The following is a 20,836-nucleotide window of genomic DNA, read 5'->3' as shown; positions in this document are numbered from 1 at the left end:
ATGAAGCAGTTCTGAATTAATGTCATTGATACAGACTACATAGTGAAATGACTAAGTGAGAAAGGTCAAAAACAAACTGACGCAAAATCATTTTTGTAAGTCTTTGGTTTGTCTATCGCTGTCTCTCCATAAACGAAAGTCATTATGCATTGTGAGCTAGTTCGACCGTTCCCGTGGCCTAGGGGTCAGGGCGACCTTTTCGGATGCAGCAGTTTGCCAGTTCGATCCCTGGCCACGCTGAACCAAAAACGTATTAAAAATAATACTAGCAGCTGTCTCTATATGCATTTAATTGTTCGTGTTAGAATAGGTTGGTCTACTGTCCGTTTCATTGGAATGGGTTGGACATCATGTTGCTTGTCTGCGATACAGTGAAGGTGAACTCAACATGGCTGGAAATATAATAACTAACATGAGAGAACCAAGTTAGGACGATGAAGCTCCAACGAGGAATCAAGTGGACAGGAAAGACTTCGCGAAAAGAACCTCATTAACAACAATCATCGAAGGATTGGTCGTATTCAGAACTGAATATAACAATCACGTGACCGAGTTTACAGATTTTCACAGACTCTTAGGTAGACACCTTAACATATTCTTTGGAAATCTTGCTGTCGTTGCCATTTGTATCATTGAAATTAGCACACGACTCAATGACATCGCCGAGAAAATGAAAAAGGTTACCGTCGTTGGTGTTCATACGACTCCGCCGACACAGTATAGTCTGGATCAAGAGCATGGTCACAACAAAACAACTCCTTCAAACATATCGCTAAGATCACCTGGTTGTACAGGCCCTCTGTGTTTATCACCGATAAGTTAAGGATATTTAAGACATGTATATTGCGTCATTCCAACGATAGATCTCACGTAACCGTCTCGGTCGTGTTAAATCAAAGTACCGAGGAAACATTAATAATGAAACCGGCAGATAAAGTCTTAACCGCAGCGACCTATTGGTGATGTCTGGAAATTGTCGTGAAAACACCTCATTTAGTAACTTAGTATATACCATAACGATCCCCCACCTCTCCATAGTCCTATGCTTTAACTAAGTGTGTGCATTAAAGCCAACGGTAAGAGAAATCATCGACAGGCAGATGATAAAGCAAAACAAATAAAAAATAACGCAGATAGGAAGGGAGGAGTGATTCGGGAAGTCAAAAATGAACTATAGCACGTTCAATAGCTAAAAAAAATGTTCTCCGCTACTTTAGATCATGTTTGAGGAATTACGCTTAAGACCAAAAATGTAAGAAAATGATGCACATTGTCAAGGAAATAAAACAAAAGTGTTGATGAGGTCAATTGGGTTTAGACATTTCTCTGTCAAAGAGAGCGAAAACTAACCTTTCTCTGTCAGTACAATATCATTCTCTCAAATCCATATTGATCCTATTTTGTATTTTCTTTGAAATTTTCAACTTATGCAGTATTTAATTAATTTAATTTTGATAATGAAATGACCACATACTAGACAAGGCTTTCATGTTTCACATTTAATTACACTATAACGTATTAGACGATTGTTAACCAGTTATTGATATATACAACACGTTAGATTTAAAAAAAAACTTGGATGAAATTAATTGCTTTATAAAGTACTAGCATGAGCATTTCAGACACAGTTGAAATGATCATTGAGTGTGCCTTATTATTATTGTCCTGGTAACAAACCTTGGCAAAGTAAGTTATTTTGTAAATCATCGAAATAAACCAGTCTTCAAAGACTACCTATTTTGCTCCAAAATGATGTTCGGCGAAGTTATGTGGTCTCTCTGGACAGGTCTCAACACTTTATCATCACTGAATCTATTAATTAAGAATTTGATTTGTCATGAAAAAGTTTTACTGTATTAGTCATGATCAATAATGAAATATTTCTGCCATAGCAATGTATTAATACCTTTAAATATAAAATCAGATTAAATGTTAGAATCAGAGAGTGACTATAATTTCCCCTCAAAGTAGTAGATTTTTTGTCTCTTTGCTTATTTGGTGAGTAAAACCTGTTCCCTAGTAAATGTAAATGTGAGATCATGTAATATGCTATTGATTTTGTTGTTGTTTATAAGAAACACCCACAACAACAGCGATACCAATTCCAAAAGCTGATGATATCACGTGTGTTACTGATAACGTGCTGATAAAAATCGTCGTTTCAGAGACCAGCGAAGTGTCCCCTTATACAAAATTGTTGATGACGATGATTCGTCTGCTATATTTTCTTTTTGTTTTTTATGTACTCGGGGATGATTTCTTCCAGCGATGGCTTGAACCAGTGTATCCCCCAAGTGGTGTAAAATTGAGGGTAAAAAAGCCTTGGTGTCAGAGCTGGGGGTCCAATAAAAAATGTGAGGGTCAAAAATGTACTGACAAATTTTCATATGACTCGTACTTTTTCAGCTTGAAATAGGATATTGCAACTTGCACAACATACTCTCTCTCTCTCTCTCTCTGAACATACAAATAAATCAACATGCACAATTAATAAACAAATGCATTGTCCATTCAAAGAATAATTGTATTAGTTCATTTTTCTGTTAAAGTCGTACTTTTAATAGTCTCCTTATAATCAATATGAATCAATATTATAGCCCAACACAGCACATACAAGCCAATACAAAAAGCAAAATAAATCTTTTAAACAAAATGGCAATCAAATTACTGCCTTTCGTAAAATGTCTACTATCATCGGTTTCATTTTACTTCGTCCTATAACATAATTATCCAAATATCAAGGAGGATAATGATTCATCTTCTTTCTAATAAGTTACACTTGAACTTTAAGATCTATCTTTTATTGCAGCAAAGTTAAAAACCAACAAAATCTGTAATGACCCGCTGACTTTGAAATCCAAATAACGCATTTGTCTCTGCAAGTTTGTTGATTTATTTGTTGTGAAAGAATGTCTTGGGTTATAATGTGTTCTCCAGATCTCTTGTGGCGAACGAGGGCAGATTTTTAAAAATTCTAAAACACTGTCAAGAAAGGATTATCCACTTTTGCAGCCTTCGCAATCACGCGATCATAAGTCACACCGGTAATCCTAATGTATGAATACCTTATTCCAGTCCAGGGCATTATTTTCCCATTTTTTCATTAAAGTTAGATCCACAGTTACTCTCTTGTCTTCTTCTTCTTTCATTTTCTTCGCTAATGATCTTTAGTGCACGACTTTTTAATCTGGAGATCACTTTCTAGTGCAACATGCATTGAGATTAAACATCTAGATGACAGCTTGCTGAGCTCGATGGAAATCGCGTGAGAGCTCGCGAGATTAGGCGAAGCTACTCCGTTGTAACATTGCCTATGCTAGTCTGGTTCATTGTTTATAATGTTCCCTGCGTTGCATTATGTTATACGAATAGATGAGCGCGAGGCAAGGAACAAACAAAGCAGGGAACCAGTCAATGCATATGCTCGAAGTATATAAGATGCCATCCATCGTCCAATGCATTGGGTATTAAATAAATCCTGATCACATTATGAAAATCCTTTGCGTCAAAAAAAATCGTACGGCAACAAAATGTGTGCGTCAATTTTCTCCAACGTGCGTCCCTGACGCACAAATGTGCGTAAAGTGAAACACTGGCTTTAACGCACAAGCTTGGTTATACCAAAATTACTGTGTGGGATTCATTTTAGTATATAGTAATTTACCAAATTAGGTGTTTTCACGACGAATTCCAGACACCAAGAATACGTTGCCGCGGTTAAGACTTTATCTGCATGCTTCAGTATGTTGTTTTCCTAAGTTCTTTGATTCAACACGACCGACAAGGTTACGGGAAATATATGGTTAGAATAACTCCATATATGCGTCGTACATATTCTAAATTAATTTATCTCTTAGCATAGAGTGTTGTACGCCTATTGTCGTCATTGATATGTTTAAAAAGATTGTTTTCTTGTGACCATGTAGCTGATCCAGAAGCTAATGTGTAAACCGCGTTGATGTGCCGGTCGTATGAACAACACCAGCGGTAACATTTTCTATTTTTTGGCGATGTCATCGAGTCATGTGCGAATTTGAGCGAGAGTGATGTCGTGGACCGCAAAATTTCCAAATAATCCATTAAAGTGTCTACATATGAATCTGAGAAAATGTGTAAACTCGTTCACGTGATTGTTATATTCAGCTCCGAACACGACTATTCCATCATCGGTTGTTCGGAACGACGCCCTTATCTGGACGCCCTTATTGTCAGCTTATTTCTTCGTTGCAGTGTCGTCAGCCCAATCTTGGTTTTTTCAAGTTAGCTACTGTATTTCCTCCCGAGTTAACCAGTCATTGTATCTGCGGCGTTAGCAACACGTCTACTGAGATTACTCTAGATAATCGTGAGTGATACACCTGAGCGATCGATTCTTCTGCCGCCGGTTACTACCACGTTTTTGTTTTGGTCGTACCTGACACTCACAGGATATTTTCGATTCATTTGAAATTAATCGTCCTGATACGTCCATACCGATCCTGAAATATAAAAATCACATCCGAATGAGTCCCACGTAAAAGATCAACAAGTTCCTTTCGTGTTGCTTGCGCTAACAGATCAATGTCAACTGGGCCTTGCCGCTATCGTATCTTCCGTAAATATCTTCCATTATAAACCATTGACCTGTTTAAATTCCATATGATTTCTTCTTTGAGAATACTGTCGTCTGATATCCTGAAAAGCTATAAATACATGTCGTGGTACTGAAATCGATGTTGTGATTTGAGTGCCCGATATCATCATCATCCGTGGCTTTTTGCACAAGTGCATGTGTGTGTTTGACCCCGATGATAACGTTTTAAACATTTCTTCAAAATACAAAGACATGTGACAGCGGCTTTGCTTAAGTATCAATTAGATTTCTACGTGATGCGAATCTTAGATTAAAATCAGCGTTTGAAAGTTATACAATTTCAATGCCAGTGATTTCTATATTACCGATTTTTTTTCTAAGTTTGCGAGACGTATGAGGTTGACTATCAGCATGATGAACGGTATATATTGCAAACATCATTGACGGGCCAGATAACCGTGAATAATCATCCTCATATCTTGCCAGACCCAATATTGTCACGGTAAAGACAGCGTTATTATGACATAGTTCAATTTCTCGGCCTTGGATAATATGTCGTGCATTGTTAAATAATGCCACAAATCTGGTTTTACCAAATCTAACTTGTTGTGCACCATGGATAACCATCCAATTTATGATGTCTGCCCTGAGCTTTAATAATATCTCGGTGGGTAGGCAATACCTGGCCGTATCATGGACGTGTAGTTCGATTCGGCCACGGTAGCTTCGTATTCGTCCTTCATACGAATAATACTGATGATCACGTATTGACTCATCTTTGAGTATGCGTGCATCTATGTAAAATGTGGGATGAGACACACGCTTCAACATTTTAATTATATTCGCTGCTGTCTAGAACGATCTTCTAACGCCGATCAATAATACCGACGACGAAGCCAGACCAATCCCCGCTATATGGTTTTCTATTATATTGTTTGATCATCGCGACGGCTTGTTTTGTCAGAGATGGCCCACCAGCTAAGTCGTTCAACCATTCATTAATGCTTTTGTAGGAATTATTGCAGGCTCGTCATCCATGAGTCAAAATTTACAATAGATCAATGTCAGCGAGAATGTTATCTGGAGAAAGTTAATCACAGATCACAGGCAAGGTCTACTTTTGCGACGTAGATCGCGAGTGGCATGCCCACTTCCAGTTGATCCGTCCGGTGATTTGTCCTGGGGATCTTGAGAGCGCTTCTGGAGTGTCTCAGATCCAGATTGTCCTTTCCTTCTGTTGATTTTTTCTTTCTTCTCTCTATTTTTCAAACTGGCTTTCATCCTTTGTTCGTTGTTTTTCTTTGCCATTTATTCATATGCTTTACTAGCATGCGTATATAAGATCCGGCCTGGTTAGCAACAGGAAATTGAGGGATGTATATTTAAGCCATTCATTACGACTTTTCGGGCGATTAATATGCACAGGTTTCATAAATTGTTTTCTTTCAGCCAACCAAAACGAGACAATATGAAATATGTTGTTCATCCATGCTAGTGACAATACCTTCCTCTGTACATTTTCCATCATGCTGGCTTTAACTTTTGGTGGTGCTGGTGGTTGATCATTGAGTGGACGAGGGGTTTGACCACGCCATGGTGGAGATAGTTGCTACTGTTTTATTGTCTAACTTGTACACGCAATTTTTCAGCACAGTAAATGATACACCTGCCGACCAGTATAACTGGTTGAGGATATATATATATATATATATATATATATATATATATATATATATATATATATATATATATATATATATATATATATATATATATATATATATATATATATATATATATCGACATTACTAATGAATAATTGGTTAACTAACAATTGTTTCAAATTCTTATATTCAATAGAGGTTATATCTTTAAAATGGATTTACTTACAACGGTACGTGCTGACAAACATTCACTAACTCCAGACAACATGAAACCAGTATTTCGTTATTTAACTGTACTAAAATCAGATTATTATCTAAATTCTATGATCATCGCCCGCGGAAAATGCTCAGAATGTTCCTCCTGTTAAATGGTACGCTTGAATTGTTTAAAATTATAAAATACAGGACACACATAGTTGCATTTGGAATAACGTCATTTGACTTCAATAGATCTTGCTATATTTGAAGTTCAAAGAGTGTTAGGAAAACAGTGATTAGGATCATCTGAATGTCAAATGTAAATATTACCCACTTAAGGATTATGTTTTGGTTAAAGTGGCAGTCGTCCATTATGACGTATAACGTATATTTTTGACTTTATATTTTTTTTATATAAACGAACGGAAACCCAGGAATATGCATGGTTATTTACATGGACATGCCCAATCTGTTTCTTGTTGTTTGATATGATAGCATATTGTGCTGATAGAAACAACAGCAAATCGTACTTTGAAAAGGATTTCATTTTTCACTGATAGTGGTATGAACAATAGCAGTCACTGAAATAATTACATATAGGACACACAAGGCTACGTATTTAACAGCAATACATGTGAACGAAAACATGTTTGCAGAATGCATACAACTAGTGTTTTAAAATCATCTTGGAGGTAAAAATGGTTTACTGAAGCTTTAAATGCTACGTCACACTGACCTATATGAGTAGCAGTTTGCTAGACGTGTACAAGCTTGTGGTACAGTGTAATTAGATTCAATACGGTCCGTCCAGATAATAACTTTGGATAGGTTAGGACTAAGATACATACACGAAACAAATTAAAATACATGGTAAACAACACATAGGCCCACTCTATTCGAACCGCCCTTTCTCTAGCAATGTCTGTCTAATATTTGACGACAATGTTGATGATGATTGAAGCACGTCGTATACGTCACAAATAGCTCCTATTACTGCTCACTAATATGCAACCTTACACAAAGTTTGGAAACCTTAAACTTAAAGAACATGTAAATATAAATATGGTAAATATAAAGTATGTTGCTTTCAATATTGGCAAGGCTTGGAATCAATTGTTACGAAACTTGATGGGCGAGTGTAACTGAATTAGATATGTAAGACAGAGGAAAACAACTACGTATAGGCGGCAATGTTCATTCAACTATGAAATTAAAATTAAGCTTAAAATGTTATTGAGATGAATCTTCCTTATTCCGAACCAAGTACACAACAAATGTTGAGACGCGACGGGAAGAAAATATACTTGTTCTACCATCCCTGTGTCATTATTGCTTAACGCATATATTCAAGATGCAACTTTTGATAAAAAATGTGACCGATAAACATTGTCATCATCTGGATAATACCCGCATCGTTAGGCTTAACCTTTACATTGCGATCTTGTCAACTCATCGTATAAGTTACATCTTTACATGATCATCTTTTATCTGAGTGTGAAACAACACAGACTTTCTTTGGTAAATAGCTGGATTTTACAGTATTATCTTCTCAGCGCATTGTATACGTTATTATTGAAAATGACCATCTCCTCTATTTCATAACTGTTTAGCTCATATCATGGAACTCAAATATCCTATGGTTATTTTGCAACTTTCTTACAATTACAAAACCAAAAGGAATGCAAAAATGCCTGCTTCGGTGTTTCAGACATGACTTATTATGTCTGTGGTTTTGTCGATATGATGTTTTGCATTTTTAACTTAACTTCATCAGTAATAATAATAATAATAATAATAATAATACTAATAATAGTAATGATAATCATAATAATAATAATAAAAAATATTGATATTACTACCACTAGTAATAACAATAATAAAATAATAATAACAACATTAATAATAATAATAATAATAATAATAATAATAATAATAATAATAATAATAATAATAAGATTGATGATAATAAAGTTGATAATAATAATAGTAATATGAATAATAATAATAATAACAATAATAATAACAATACGTATAAATACTATAATTAATAATAACAATGTTAGGACGAGAGTAATGCTAACTTTTAAATGATGTTAACTTAATAAGAATGACTATATATCTGTAGTACAATAATGGTATAGTAAGCACGAAGATGATTTCCCGCACAACCGTAACCTTGAAGAATGTACGCAATATGGAAAAAAAGTACAATATATTGTTTTTAATGTGAGGATGAGCGGAGTTGGCATGAGACTGAACTGTGCGAGATTAAAAAATTTAGACACGTAAGAAAATGTCATTATTATACAAATATAATATAAATCAGCGGCTATTGTACTTTACACTTAAGGGAGCAAACCAATATTCCGCTGGTAAAGAGACAAATTTCCCTATTGGAAGACGTGTACATAACAAAATAAATGAGATCTGACGGAAAGAAAATGTTTTTTCTAACATTCATCTGAATGTCGTTATTGTCTTAGGTTAAATCATCTTGGCAAGATATATGAAGAAACAATTTGAGCGATCAACTACACGCACGTGGCATTATCTCCATAATACGTGTATTTTTAAGCTGAACGTACAAAGCATTGTTATCTTCTCAACTCATCGTTTGTGACATATCTAAACATAATTATCTCCTATCTTTCATCCTGGCTTAGCTAATGTTATGGAAATATTATATCACCTAGTTTCTCATCCTACTGACCCCACTGTTACAAAACAGAAACAAAAAAAACAATTAATTACAAACACTAGTCAAGGTGTTCGACACGTGAAGATATTATATCGCATTAATCATCTTTTTTTTTAAATATTTTTAGTCAAACATCATAATTGTTAATAAGAATAATAATTCTAATACAAAAAATATTCAACTGGTACATGCATAAATACATGCATACATACATACATATATACATAAATACATACATGCATACATGCATGCATCCATATAAACACACATACATACATGCATACAAACATACATACAAACATACATAGATACATACATACATACATACATACATACATACATACATACATACATACATACATACATACATACATACATAAATATATACATATACATGCATACATACATACATATATACATACATACATACATATATACATACATACATACATACATACATATATACATACATACATATATAAGTACGTACGTACGTACATACATACATGCATACATACATACATACATTCATATATACATACATACATATATACACCCATACATACATACATACATCTATACATACATACACACATGCAAGCATGCATGCATGCATAGATGCATACATACATACATACATACATACATGCATGCATGCATGCATGCATGCATACATACATACATACATACATACATACATACATACATACATACATACATACATACATACATACATAGATGCATGCATACATGCATTCATACATATATCCATACATACATAGTTACATACATACATACATACATACATACATACATATATAAATACATACATACATATATAAGTACGTACGTACGTACATACATACATGCACACATTCATACATACATACATACATACATAAATACATACATGCATACATATATACACCCATACTTACATACATACATATATACATACATACATACATGCATGCATGCATACATGCGTACATGCATACATACATACATCCATACATACATGCACACATACATACATACATACATTAATATATTCATACATACATTCATACATTCATACATACATATATACATTCATCATATCATGCGTCCATCTATCCAACGATCTAACCTTCCATTAATAAATTCATCCATCCATACTCAATGCATACATACACACATTGATACATTAATACATAAATACGTACATACATACATACATACATACATATATACATGCATGCATACATAAATACATATATACATACATACATGCATGCATGCATACATACATACATACATACATACATACATACGTACGTACATACATACATACATACATACAGACATACATAAATACATACATATGTACATACATACATGCATGCATGCATGCATACACACATACATACTAAAGCAAAAATGTCTTTTGAAAACATAACGAAAATGAACATTAATTCTGTTCCTAAGTTATTATTTTGATCTGTTTTCATTAAGCTCGTTTATTCTTTCTGAAGGTAGAAATTAAGTTAGTGAAATGTTTGAGAACACATCAACTATTGGTTATGCATAGATGTGTCTACTATTCCATCCCAAATTCTTCCTATTGCTTGTTAGTGTTGAAATACCTTTACAAATATATTGCTTTCCTGCCTCTATAGTCGAAAATGAAAACCTAATGTCTCACTTGACGCTGATATTCCTCGATGGTTTTGCTTTTCTTATAAAGTCTTAGTATTTATTATTATAGTCTTGTAATCTTTACATTTCCCTAAATTTGAAGATTATCTGGTGATTAATGTATCCCCATCTATACTGTGTAATGTTAGAAGTATTTTTTATATAGGATTTACGATACTAGACGGAATCCTATCCTTGCAGTAATGGTTAAGTGAAGTTCGCTGCTATATATGTTCTTTATTTTATATTTAAATACCGTGACTATTGGAAACAACGTGTTACATATTCAACGTGTTGAAAGATATGCTACAATTTGTATTGTGGCTTAGGCAACAACCTAAGTGTTCGATGAAAACAAAAAATTATGAAACACTTAACAGTTTTTGAATCGGAAATATAATATCGATTATGAGGAAAACCATATCGTTCTTCATTGATAATAAATATTAAAAAATCTGACATATGTACTTAGGGAATAGTACTCGACTTATCTGAGTCGAGGATGAAGCCTTTCTGAAACTAAAACGAATTCATATGATTCCTAACTTGACAACTCTGTTCATAGCGGCCAGGAACTCTTGTTTTTGAAGATCATTGCCATGGGCAACAACAATTTATAATAGTGTTTTAGATATAAACAAATTAATGCATATTATTAACAAAATGTTTTGTTGCATCCAGTTTTTGTTTATATAGTAAAACTATGTTTATAGAAACGATGGAACGGTTTTGAGGTTATATTATCTTTCCACTGTAAGAAATAGTAGGTTCGAAAGAGAAAATAAATAAAATAAAGTCAGTATTTTTCCAAAGGGTGCTAACTTGCTTTATGATTGATCATCAACTCTTTTTACCTTGCACGTGTTCACTTGAGAGCCGAAAAACATAACGGTGGAATATGCCTGGAGCCATCTGTAGTCCCAAATGTCACCAATTCATACAATGAGATGTCAAAACTGATTGCACCAGCATAACGAATTTCATGTGCAATGATATCCTTTATCGTTTTATGTTTTCAAGTACTTTGCCAATCATACTGTAATGTAATGTTGCATGGGACTTCGTTATTTTCGTCTTTAGACAATGTTGTAGATAATAGATAGCTATGTATATAGATTGACAGATACATAGATATATGGATCGAAAGTTATATAGATATATATGAAAGGTTAGATAGAGAGATAGATAGATAGATAGATACATAGATAGATACATAAATACATAGATATATATAGACAGATAGATAGATAGGCAGATAGATAGATGGATGGATGGATGGATGGATGGATGGATGGATGGATGGATAGATAGATAGATAGATAGATAGATAGATAGATAGATAGATAGATAGATAGATGGACTGATGGATGGATGGATGGATGGATTTATAGATAGATAGATAGATAGATAGATAGATAGATAGATAGATAGATATATAGACAGATAGATAGATAGAGAGATAGATAGATATATAGGTTGATAGATAGATATATAGATAGATAGATAGATAGATAGATAGATAGATAGATAGATAGAGATATAGAGAGATAAATAAATATATAGATAGATAGTTAGATAGATAGATAGATGGATGGATAAATATATAGATAGATAGATAAACAGATTGATAAATAGATGGATATATAGTTAGATAGATAGTTGAAGTTGCATTGAAAATCTGTATGCATTGGACAGTTATAAATAAATGAGCGGCATAAGAGAGAATATTGTCATGGTTAGCTTTATTGCAATGTTATTCTCATAACTGATAATTCAATAGATATGTTTCTCGGGCGTATTCGTTGTCAAAGCAAGGAGTCAATGTTGTCATCAGCGTGCACGAAGGTAACATACATCTTTTCTGTCAGCCATATTTTCACCATATACAACACCACTTTCCTTCTTTCTCTAGTTCCTTTTTCACAGCTGTGTCTGGGATAGGAAATAATGTAACATTAATCCGGTATCACCCACAGTATAGTATCATCACTATGCATGTGTTCTATGAATTCGTTGACTTCAAACATCTTAAACAAACTCCACGTATACATTTACGTTAACATTATTAAGATAGGTTAATCGTGGATATAAGTCTGCTGCATAGGAATGAAAATTTAAAAAGATGCGCCTCTTACATTTCTCTCGGCACTAGAACTCTATCCCTCCTGTATCAACTTAACGGTGAACGTATACAATATTGTATAGATATCAGGGCATTTGAAATTACGCAGCTGAGCTTGAATTTAGAGAAGATACATATTACAGTAAACGTCAGACCTCGGTGTCGACTGATAATATAGATCCGACGATTACCATACAGAAGCAACGAAGCAATGCATCTATTAAGACCGTTCTACAGTGACCAGCAATATGAATTTATGAGCGTTAATAGGGAAACATGGACACATGACTAGTACCAAGCATGTTTTCATGCATTTCTCTGAATTTATATACGTTTTATGAAAATATCAAGATCTTCAAAGTAATTATATTTCATAAAAGTAAACATGTTTATCATTTGTTCTCTTAGGTAAATTAATAGTTTAAAGAATATAATGTAATTCTTCGTCGCCTTTATCCAGCTACTTGCCGGCACAATTTAGTACATTTCTTCCTGTTTATTACTCTAGCCCCAAAATCAAAACCAATTGTAAAAATTGTTCAAACAGAATGTGTTGGTTTTGTTACCAAGGACTAGTCACCAAATCATTCGCACTTTCATTTTCCTGATAAGGAACTTCTAGCTACTCAGTTTTCTATTTTGAATTTGTTTTCCCAGTATGTATATATGTATGTATGTATGTATGTATGTATGTATGTATGTATGTATGTATGTATGTATGCATGTATGTATCTTTGCATGTATATATGTATGTATGTATGTATGTATGTATGTATGTATGTATGTATGTATGCATGCATATATTTATGTATGTATGCATGAATGAACGTAAATGTGTATGTTTTATGTATGTATTCATGTATTCATGCAACTTTCGTATGAATGAGTGTATATGCTCATGCATATATGTACGTATTTATAGATGTTTGCATGCAGGTTTCCCTGAATAGATGGAAGATTGTATGTATATATGTATGTATGCTTGTAGGTATGAATTTATGTATATTTTATATGTTTGCATTTACATATATGAGGGTATGTATACAACTATATATATATCATTATATCTATCTATCTATCTATCTATCTATCTATCTATATATATATATATATATATATATATATATATATATATATATATATATATATATATATATATATATATATATATATATTTATATTTATTTATTTATTTATTTATTTATACGGATTCACTCACGGACGCACACAGTAATTTACATACGTTCTTAATTGTATGCATGTATATAGTATTTAATTTGAGACATAGGAATGCATAACGTAAATGTTGTTTTTATTTTCCACCATTTTTAATCTCCGTGAATTATCATTTACAATGATTAATTGGATAACTTTGTTTTCTGCAGAATTATCATACTTTCATTATTATCTCTCCAATATCTCGTTATCGTCACGTTGTTATATTTTTTGATCATGTCCTTTATACTGATTACCGTAAACAGATCATTAACGTAAAAGATACGAGTGCATGTAGATGCATCATGAATTTTATCATTAGAAATACGCGGAATAGTATAAATATGTATACGTAATCTTACACTCATCGGCAAACTTCTTTTCTGCTTGTATGTTTCTTTCTTCTGCATAGGGAACATCCTGTAATTTGCAATGATATAGAAGCTTAAAAGCCAATCAACGGAAAACACAGGTTCTGAAACTGAACGATTATATAAATATATATAACAACCGTAACAACAAAAGCAATCATTACTACTGCCTCTACTGTTGTTAGTGCCATCATCGAAAATCTAAGATTAACAATGACACAATGTACAATGTATGTTGCTGGTGCTGATAACACCGCTAGGATCCTACCATTGATTTATATTCTGCTTTGCCATGTGGTGACGCAGTAAAACCATTACTTAATATTCTGTATTTGTGAGAGTCTACATGTTTCCATGTTTTAATACGACACACATTCTAGAACGATGATGAAACAATACATCCATCTTAATGTGATCGTGATGATTGAAAATAATAAACAGTGAATGCGTGCTTTTAATACCTCAATCTCTTCCTTCATGAGTTGGTTCATCTCGTTGATCCTCTTTTCCATGTCATTTTGGACATCTATTTTACCACTTCGTATTGTGCCACACATAACCAATGGCAGCAGGACGACGATGAGGACGATAGAGACAGAAAGAATGTCACGTGTCATCTACGATGAAAATATATAATTACTTCATACATAAGAAGGCAACAAATGGATGAACACACAGTTAAGAGAATGGTCAGATTATACCTTGAATAAGTTACGTTGATTTATTTGAATCAATTTTCTGTTCCTCACCCTACCGAAGCGAAGTTACAAATCATTGATCCATTTCCGTTCCACATGTATCACTTGAGACAAGATAATCGAAAACGCCAAGGTTAAATTAGTAAAACTGTTATCCCACCATATTTTCAAACATAACCAAATGGAGTGAAATGATGCTGTCATTATAGCTGATTCCTTGATCAAACAAATTTAGTGGACATTTTTTAAACGAGAACTATACTATATTTTCTTACGTGATGTTTGGTATCACTGTCTCAGTTAACATCACGAATGGAAATCATTCTTAAATCCATTATTTTGAAACTCAGCGTTTTGATACAGGTTTTGAATTATATTCATTTAAAATTATATTCATTTTAATGTTGATTTGTGTATTCGAATAATTATTTACTTACGTCATTTGATGATATGTTCTTAAATTAAGACCTGTATACACTCCAATTATCGGTTTCAGTTTTTAAAATGACTAACCAAATTATATTTAGGGCATTGGGAATGAAATAAAGTCTAAGATACATAGGGAGATGAAGAAATGTGTATTTTGTATATTTCTTTATGTTGCTATTGAAATATATTTTCCGCAGAAACTTTTACAGTGTTATTTACATGTTCTAAGAGATTGATACACATTCAACAATTTGCTGAGAATATTCTTTTGAAAACTAAACTAATCCAGACACTGTCTCGTCTCCAGAAACCTGTCTGACGGTGTATAAATCAGCTTCTTGAACATATAATAATATTTACCGTCACATAATATACCATTGTATCATGCTCCCCTTGCATGTGTAAATCACGAATGTACTGCGTTTTCATACTGCTTGGTTCTCCTATGCATGATGCAATGGGCAAGACTAGTTAAACACTGTATGAATTTGCATATGTGCTACACACGCTAAGATACTGCCTTCACTAATGTATTGAGTTTCGTGTGTCTATTTCGATAATTGTGTTTAAGTAGGAAAGAAAAAAAAACTAACACCGGAATCAAATAAGATTATGTACTAGTGAATCCTTTGCAATGCATTTGATGTTAAACTTGTTGAGGTAGAAAATGGTTCAATGAAAGCCTAAACATTTGCAGTCTGAGAATAGCTGCTGCAAAATGGTAATTATCAGCATATTAAATGTACTGAAGGGATAGTCAGATTAGACAAAAAGTAAATTGTTCTCACCTTAAAAACGATTACGTTTGCAGATTCACGGAACAGACTATCTCTTCTAAGCAAAAGACGTCTTTGTGACAATTGGTCTAAATTAGACTTATATAGAGACTTTACTTCCTTAATGGGAGTGTATATACTCTTCTGACCAGTAATATACTTTGAGACCACACCCAGGTAGAGACCAAAGTATGAGACTGACAGCCAATATCTTCCTTAATGATAGGTGACAATGAAAATAAATTTCGAACAAATACCTTTACTCTCTAAACAATGTCAAGAATTATACATTTTTTTGTTACCTAGAACAATGTAAAAACGTAAAAGAACCGTAGTTTAGTTAAATCACAAATACTTTTAAACATTAGGTCACCAGTTATAATGACAAACATTGTTAGACAAACTTCAGTGTTGTTTTTATTAAAGTCACACTAGGGGTTGATGTGCATGACTCTTGAATAAAATATGAAACCAGTGACAGAAAGGATAATGGTGTGCTAACAATATTCCAAATAATCACAATACTATAATTCAAGATATTCTTGTCTATCTATCTGTCTATTTATCTATCTATCTATCTATCTACATATCTATCTATCTATATATCTATATGTCAATCTATATATCTATCTATATATATATTTATATATCATTATATCCATTCATTCATTTGTCTATATATTTATCAGTCTATCGATACACACACACACACACACACATATACATATATATATATATATATATATATATATATATATATATATATATATATATATATATATATATATATATATATATATATATATATATATATATATATATTATATATATTGCATAAGAAACAGTCAATACGCCGTTTTTCTTCCTTTGCGATATTTTTGCGTTTTTAATTTTGTGTAATTTTAAGGGTTTTGTCTATTAAATTTCATTTATTTTGCTGTTTTCCACTTTTGAAGTTGAATAACGGGGCCTATATGATGGCAGCGAGTGTTATCTCTTACTACAATGTTTTTCACAGAAATGTTTGGACCAGTATGAGAAATATTAAAGTTTACTTAACGAATGTGTGGAGGAATTGACTGGTAAAACAAAACCGATTTTATATTTGACTTTTGTCTCTGTAGGCATGCATTTGATAGTAAAACCTTCGTTTATATTTTGTTCATTTCTGAAGAGTGACATCCAACCGTGATGCTATCCGAGCTTCATTGGCTATTGGTATTCATTACGCAATTTTGAAACAAAAAAAATATACATATATTGGAGGTCCAGAAGGATTTTGATATAGAACAATACACACATCCGAAAATATATATGATGAGAAGAATGAATGAAAAAGAAGCACATACAGAAAGAAAAACATAATATGGAAGCATTGTTCCTAATTGATCGAGAACTGGGTTTAGTTTCATAAGATACGTTAATATAAAAAAGTGTAGGGAAGATTTTGGATAACCTAATCGCTAGTTACAAATTGTCTGGGTACACTCTTTTAGTACAGTTAATGACGTTGACATGATGCTGGCGTGATTGCAGCTACAATGACGGCGTGCTAATTGGCCAACAATCTTTTGCGTAAACCTAGTTGGCAGTATATTTTATTTGGGATATTCAGCGCACTTTCGAAATAGCATGACCAGATCAATAAATGATGTTAGATGTGCCAAAAGGACATCTCATGTCGCATTATGGCAATTGGCTACAGAACCAAACAATCACCGTAAATGCGTACATCTACAACGGTAGAAACTATTTTTGTTATTTGTGTTAGTGGGCGACTTTGTCAAACCGTATAATCTCTGCAACTTTTGGTATGACGTAAACTAACATAATTTGTACGAATATTTATTACTTGTTAGCACACAACGGCTTTAGATTAGAAGCCAGTACACGCATGACAACTATCCTCTATCTACCCAATCCACGATCAAAGAAAATTTATTATAGGGGTACTTTTAGAGTAACTAAAATGACATATATATATACAAAGATCCTAACTGTACAATATTTGCATCTTGTAACGGTAAATACGCCTTAAGATTTCCTATGTGTAGAGGCTGAAGAAAGGCACAGATTATTCATAAGTCATTAGCGGGTAGTAAACCATGTGGACTACGATCGCACAACACTTAACAGTTATGTCTATGGACTGTGATATTTAATCGTTTTGGACCGTCGGATTACATCTTTGGGCTACGTTTAATCAATGTGGGACTCAAAATGGAAATGCCACCGTGAATGAAAAGCAAATGTTGACTATGCACAATACCTTATTGTACGCAACAATATAGTAGCCAAACTGTGTAGATGGCTTGCACTTTGCAGAGGATAATCTCAATTTATAATGGGCAGAATCAATCAAATTTAGGGCAGCATATACAAACAATGGCTTATGCACATTAGCATGATATTAACATCACAGACCCGTCGAAATATTGTGGATACCTTCTGCTGTTATAATACAGAAACACGTCTAGCACTAACGATTTATACAAACGACATACAGGCAAGCCCTTTTTAACTGTACCTTTAACAACTAATGTTTCGTCAACCCTAATAATTTGTACAGTGCCTTGGCATGACATATATCAAAGAGGACTATTTCCTCAAGCTAAAATTTAGTTATTCCCACCTTGATTCGATTTAGATAATTACAGGTTTGAGAATGGAGAAACATTCTCAATCACCTTAAGCTATAAAACTATAATTCAAGGCTTGTGTTACTTCATGGCATTTAAGTATGATATTTAAATCGGCTATTATCTTATTTGCACATCCGTTTGTATCAAATTAGTTTGCTCAGTTCCTCAAACATTACGATTAAATAAAATTAAATGACTGGATGAAATACAAGACTTAATTGATTTCCACTTCTCTAATGTCTCAAGTCTACCTCAAATTTATATATAAATGTCCTAGGAGTAGATAATGTAATATTCCCCATATTTAGTTTTGTCATTTTCCCAAGCAGATTATGATCTTAATCTTTTGGTTTGATGACATATTTCGTTTAAGTAATCAACAACGTTCTTGCACATGGATAACTATAACATTCGAGCATAATGTTTTCACCGATAGAAGTATGAACAAACAAAATGTATCTGTTATAGTTTATCATCCCCAATCCTACGTTTTTGCATAATGGACTTTCACTGAACTAGATCTTGCAGGAAAATATGTTCAGAGAATAAGCAAGACATATAGCTTCAAAACCTTCTTGAAGGCAAAGGTAAAGCTGATTCACAGAACCATTAAGCGTATATTACGGTTTGCTTTCATCCAATATCATGGACATTAACACTGGTTGAACCAAACACATTATTCTTGGTGACCTTAGAAAGTAAACGTTTTTAAGATGATAACCGAAATGGATAAAACAAGGCAATATAAACATAATTTGTGAATCATGGTAACGTACATTTTACAAGATGCAGTTTCATTCACGAGTGAGCGTCCAAAGATAACTTAAAGTTAGTTTGTGACAAAACGTATCTATTTGATAGAAATTTAACATTAAAGTAGCTACGAAATATGCCCATTGCATAAAAATGATTTGCTGCTTGTATTGCTAGTCATTATATATTAAGTTGTAGTTGAAACGATTGCTGTAATTATGATTGATGTGTGGTACCCTTGAAGAGGATCGCTGTACTAAATGTGAAGACCTCAAACGTTAACAGTGTTTGCAATAAAGTAGAATTGAAATGTCCTCTTAATATTAGGGTTGTGTGGTTGGTACAAGACTGTAGAGAACAGCCAGCGGTAACTCCTTTAGATATGTAAAAATGAGGCATTAAACTATAGCAAACCAACCTGGTTCTTGCTAAGATACATGAGAATTGACGAAAAGAAAAAATGTAATTATTGTCAATCATAAAAAAAAAATTGTACAACGTATATCAACAGCATCTGAGCCTAAACAACACTGACAATTCATTATTTGGCAATCAGCTGTATAACATAACAAGGAACATTTAATTATAAATCCGTGTCATGGAGCATAACACATTTGTTTTATACTATATTGTTTTCTACTATTTGTTGTTGGTCGTACCTGACACTCACAGGATATTATCGATTCATTTGAAATTAATCGTCCTGAGACGTCCATACCGATCCTGAAATATAAAAATCACATCCGGATGAGTCCCACGCAAAAGATCAACAAGTTCCTTTCGTGCTGCTTGCGCTAACAGATCAATGTCAACTGGGCCTTGCCGCTATCATATCTCCCGTAAATAGATTCCATTATAAACCATTGACCTGTTTAAATACCATATGATTTATTCTTTGAGAATACTGTCGTCTGATATCCTGAAAAGCTATAAATACATGTTGTGGTACTGAAATCGATGTTGTGATTTGATCTGTCATGCAAATGTACCAACAGTTTTGAGCTTGTAATCGAGTCTCTG

General features: G+C 33.2%; 1 long non-coding RNA gene across 1 annotated transcript; it reads right to left on the bottom strand.

The window, feature by feature from the left end:
• Positions 1–12,535: 12,535 nt before the first annotated feature.
• LOC149783720 (uncharacterized) lies at positions 12,536–16,484 on the bottom strand. Its single transcript, XR_016414058.1, has 4 exons — positions 16,434–16,484; positions 14,980–15,135; positions 14,510–14,567; positions 12,536–12,742 (listed from the first exon to the last, which is right to left on the bottom strand). It is a non-coding gene; the product is annotated as an uncharacterized LOC149783720 (long non-coding RNA).
• Between the last annotated feature and the right edge of the window lie 4,352 nt (positions 16,485–20,836).

The sequence above is a fragment of the Sinohyriopsis cumingii genome, chromosome 14 (genome assembly GCF_028554795.1).
Source record: "Sinohyriopsis cumingii isolate HCF-2022 chromosome 14, ASM2855479v2, whole genome shotgun sequence".
NCBI lineage: Eukaryota > Metazoa > Mollusca > Bivalvia > Unionida > Unionidae > Sinohyriopsis > Sinohyriopsis cumingii.
The sequence above is the reverse complement of the archived record's forward strand: the minus strand, read 5'-3'. Positions and strand labels throughout refer to the sequence as shown.